Raw genomic sequence first — 5072 nt, forward strand, 5'->3', positions numbered from 1 at the left:
TGTCTGTCTTAGTATTATTTTAGTGCCAGAGAAGAACCCATTTGCGTTCTTGACACTTGCCACTCTCCCTGGGCACATTGGCTGTTGTGCACACCCAGTCTGTGGGCAGAGACCACGTTCCGAGCTGAGGGGGCTTGGGAGTGGTGGGGTCAGGAGAGCGCCCCCAGGCCTCCCTAGTGGAACCGGGGTGCCAGCGGGGTGGCCTCTACCATCATTTCCTCTTTAAACATTACTTGTGGGGCGCCAGAGTGGCCCAGTCGGTTGAGCTCCAGCTCCTGATTTTGGCTCAGGTCATGATCTCATGGGTCATGATCTCGGGGTCCCAGGATGGAGCCCTGCCATCCCACATCATCAGCTCCACGCTCAGTGGGAAGTCTGCCTGAATTCTCTCTCCCCCTGCCTCCTCCCACTTGGGTTCTCTTGGGCTCTTGCTTTAAAATAAGTAAATCTTTAAAAAAAAGAAAAATGTTACTTGTGTTGCAAAAATGAGAAAATGGGTTACAGCTTTCCTTTTTTTTTTTTTTTCCAACTCTGCTTGTTATTTGTTGCTTGAAGTTCTTAGACGCTTTCCTGAACTTCCCTCCTGAAGTAGCCCCACCTACCTGTGCCAGAGGTAGACATGCTTGAAAAACCCAGTGGGTGGCACCGGGTATGCTCAGCTGTCGCCTCATGGGCAAGTGCAGGTTGGGGGCCACCTTACTGCAGGGAGCCTTGGCTCAGCTCCTTCCCCTGTTAGCTCAGCACAGTATGTTAAGGAAATGTTTCTTTCCATTGATCTGGGTTTTTTTCATTGTTCTTTAGATTCAGACTTAAAACTTCTGGATGGAAATAATAAAAGTAATTGTTGGAGGTCATGAATCTCACGTCTTCTGAGCCTCATGTTAAGACCATTTCAATGGTTCCTGAAGCTGTAAATTGTCCAGAGCACCAGAGATCTGCTTTGCACTCTTACTAGGGTTAGTGTTGTGTCTTTTATATATATATATATATATATATATATATATATATATATATATATGATTTTATATTACTTGTTCATGAGAGACACAGAGTGAGGTAGAGACACAGGCAGAGGGAGAAGTAGGCTTCCTGCAGGGAGCCCAATGTGGGACTCAATCCCAGGACCCCAGGGTTACGCCTTGAGCTGAAGGCAGATGCTCAACTGCTGAGCCACCCAGGCGTCCTTAGTGTCATGTCTTTAGAATGGCCACCTGCAAATGGTTCTTAAACTTTGTGTCCTTGTTTTTCTTTGCTGCTCTGCCTGGTGGAACTGCTCCAGTAACAGCTGGGGGCTGGCCGGGGACCCAGCTCTCTGTGCCCCTGATGCTTGCAGCCCAGCATGAAACACTGCGTTTCTCAGACTCCCCAGAGAAGCCAGGTTCCTGGTCAGGAACTGACCTATGGCAGCTTCACTGGGGCCTCAGGCTCAGTAGGTGCACCTTTTCCGTCCACTGTCAGGGAGATTCTTTAGTGTGGAAAGTACATCAGTACTTGGCTTAGAGCGTGTCCTCCGACCGCCAGAGCAGCCCTGGCCTGAGTTCTGGCTAAAGAAATCTTGTACCCTTCACAGCTGGATGACCAGCCCCCCCTCCAGGCACAATTCCTGTGTTGCTTATTGTAGGTGGTTTTAGGTCGGGTGGCAGCTGGGCATTTGGTGCCATCTCCCAGGTGGCTGGGGGCTCTTGCTCCCATGAGGTTTCCCTCCCTGCTTGGGGCCCTGTGCTGTGGACCCCCCGGGCGGTGGTCCTTTGGGGGTATGTGTGGATGGCTGCACCCCTTGGGATTGATTAGGACCTGCACTGAAGCTGGCGTCCAGGGCCTGCCCCGTTCACCCACAGGACGACATCATGGCATGTCACTAGCACATCTGCGGGGTATTGAGGTGGTTTTTTTGTTTTGTTTTTTTTAATTTTTTTTTTAATTTTTTAATTTATTATTTATGATAGTCAGAGAGAGAGAGAGGCGCAGAGACACAGGCAGAGGGGGAAGCAGGCTCCATGCACCGGGAGCCTGATGTGGGATTCGATCCCAGGTCTCCAGGATCACGCCCTGGGCCAAAGGCAGGTGCCAAACCGCTGCGCCACCCAGGGATCCCACGTCTGCGGGGTATTGAGGTGTTTTGTACAGACCCAGGGCTGGCTCAGTGGAGCGGCCTTTCCATCTTCACAGGAGCCTCAAATGGTCTCAGGCACGGCTTGGTGGGTGGGAAGGTGGCTGAGGGGAGGCCTGTGGTCCAGGGCATGGCTGGTGGCGGAGGTTTCTGTCCAAGGGGAGTGGTGGCCAACCTGTTAACGTCCCCATCCTGTCCCTGGTCAACCGTGCTATGGTGCTGGTGAGAGTCTGCTTGCTGCTGGGTGGACTCTTTCTCCCTCTATGATGAATATCTTATAATACCTGCTTTACTGTCTGCAGTGGAATTTGGAGTAGATATCTCCTAATCACTTGCCTGGTTTGAAAAGGAATATGAAAAATAAAGCTGTAATTTGAATAAAACATCCATCTAGACTCTCAGGCACGGCTTTTGGTTCCCACACCTATGAGTTGTCACTCTGCCCTCACTGGCAGCGCACTCAGGACAGCAGACCAGAGCCAATGGGGATCGTGACCTAAACCCTGGGGCTCTCCAGAGGGGCGCCGGGTCTTGATAACGTTCTGGGTTCTGCAAAGCACAGCCTTCTCTCCACAGTCTTGGTCACCACGCTCGTTCCAGATGATTCCACAAGAACTAAGAATGTGAACAGCAGTGGGTTCCAGGCAGAGCTGGTCTCCAGGGGCAGGTGATGCCAAGGGGGCCTTAGCCATGTGATGCCTGGCAGGCCGAGGAAAGCTGCGCGGGCACAGAGTGGATAAGGCACTGCACATTTTTGGATGTCCCAGGCGCAGGGCAGCCAAGCCAAGGGGCCCAATGCAAGAAGTGTATGAGTGCGGTGGGTTTCTCTCCATCCGCCGGGCACACCTGTGCCTCCCTGCACCCCTCCTGGGGACCCCACCCCCTTGCAGTCTCGAGTGCTGGAGGTGCTCCTTGTGACTCCCTGGTGGGGGGCTGCGGAAGATGCTGGCACCTGATGTGTACCAGTATGTGCGCTCCCTGAGCAATGTCTCCTCAAAGCTTTGGGTGGAAACCAGCCTGAGAGGAGTCGCCTTCGAAGCTTGTGTGGGAACCCAGACTCCTTGCTTTGCTCAGACCAGGGGCGTGGGCGCTGCAGGTCAGCATCTGGGCCCGCTCCCTGTTGGCCCCATTGTGATCTGCCATCCTTCCTGACCGGGAGCAGATAATGAAGGGTCTGGGGTCCCCGTGCTACTGGATTTTCCCCAGAGTGGCCCTCACCGCACACTCTCTCTGGGAACTGAGCAGCTACATTAAGTCCAGTGTGGGCCCATGGAAGTGGACGGTGTGTGCTCGACCAGCCGGGCTAGGTTCCCTGGTGTGCATACTCCTCAGCAGCATTTGGCTCCAGGATTTCGGAGGTCACGCAGAAGGGAGCCTGCCTGGTGAGCAACTCTGCCCAAGTCACTTGTGAACATTTGGGGGTTGTCAGGAAAGGGCATGCCCCAGGTCATGTGTTCCAGAAAGGGCCAGCCCTGATCATTGCCCTGACCCTCCCACCACGTGGCTGGAAACAGGACTGGTGTGGGGCCCCCTGGCCCACAGCCATCCACCATGTGGCCAGCACCTTGGAGGAGCAGTGTGAGGATGGGGTGGTCGGCTGCTGGGAGTGCCTGGCGGTCCAAGAGGTACTCTGGGAAATGTGTAGGAGCCTGCGTGGGCACAGGGAAAGAGCAGATGGCCCCCTGATGGGGGACGAGGAGCAGACCATCATTTCCCATGGGTGGGAAGGAATGGCCATCTGCTCCAGAGCACAGTGTGTGTGACTTCACACCTCTGGCATGCAGTGGGTTCCAGATGCGTGATGGGTGAAAAGCCAGGGCACAGGAGCTTGGATGTGGGGACACAAGCCTAGGGAAACACTCAGAAGCCTGAGGTCAAGGGTGAGGGACAGAGGTGTCAGGGATGTGCCCATGTTACCTGCTCTGAGACTCCTCCCACCTCAGGCACCGTTAGGGGTGCAGTGTGTCCTTCAGAGAAGCTGTGTTGAGCCCTCACCCCTAGCACCTCGGACGCACCTGCGTTAGGAGACAGGGCTTTCACAGAGGTGATGGGGTTAGCTGAGGTCACTGGGTGGCCTCAATCCATAGGGGCGGTGAGGAGGCTACACAGAGGGGTGCAGAGCTTTGGGCTGTGCTTCAGCAAGCTGAGGGTGGCCGCTGGCCACCAGCCACTGGGAGAGGCTGGAAGAGATTCTCCCTTTGGGTTCAGGGGGCACCGGCCTCGGACTTGAGTCCCAGAAGTGGAGAGAACAGACATGGACCAGTTTGTGCTGTCATCCCAGCGGCCCCGGGAACCTCCTGTCCTGTCTGCCCTACGCCCCGCCAGCCTGGAGCACGAACTGGGTGCCCTTGCATGAAACTGTTTTGCCACAAGCCGTGGCAAGCTCCCAGCCGGCCGTGCAGCCACAGAGCACAGGTCTGGGGGATTGGAGAGTGACTGTGTGGGCAACTCCACTCGCCAGGTGCTGTCCTGTGACAAACACGTGACCTCTTGCAGCCTCTGGTTTCCCTGGCCTTGGGTGACCCCAGAGGCAATTCTCGTTATGAATTTTGTTTCTGGCAAGAAAGAACTAAGAGCCATGTGTGGGAGCCCAGGCCCCCATGGCAAGAGGGGCAAGGGATTCCTTTACAAAGCCCCAGGACGTGTGTAATTTGCGTTTCTGAAATGGCGCAGATGAAGTTTGTGGCCTTAAAACGTACTTTCTCATCGAGGGATGTCAGGCAGGGCCCTTGCTCCCAGGAAGGACAGGGGAGTGCTTGCACCCGGTGTGCTGGGTGCCAGCTGCACGGCCAGCCAGGATGGGCAGGGCTGGGGGGAAGCCGTGATCAATATAAGGCAAATTCAAGGTTGCTGACCTGCAAGCCATCCCACCAGGACTCCTGGGTTGTGGGGTCCCTCCTGTGTGCTGCATCCTCAGAGGAAACGCACAGCACAATGGAGGAGCAGTGAGGACTGACCATGT

The sequence above is a fragment of the Nyctereutes procyonoides genome, unplaced genomic scaffold (genome assembly GCF_905146905.1).
Source record: "Nyctereutes procyonoides isolate TBG_1078 unplaced genomic scaffold, NYPRO_anot_genome, whole genome shotgun sequence".
Classification (NCBI taxonomy): Eukaryota; Metazoa; Chordata; class Mammalia; order Carnivora; family Canidae; genus Nyctereutes; species Nyctereutes procyonoides.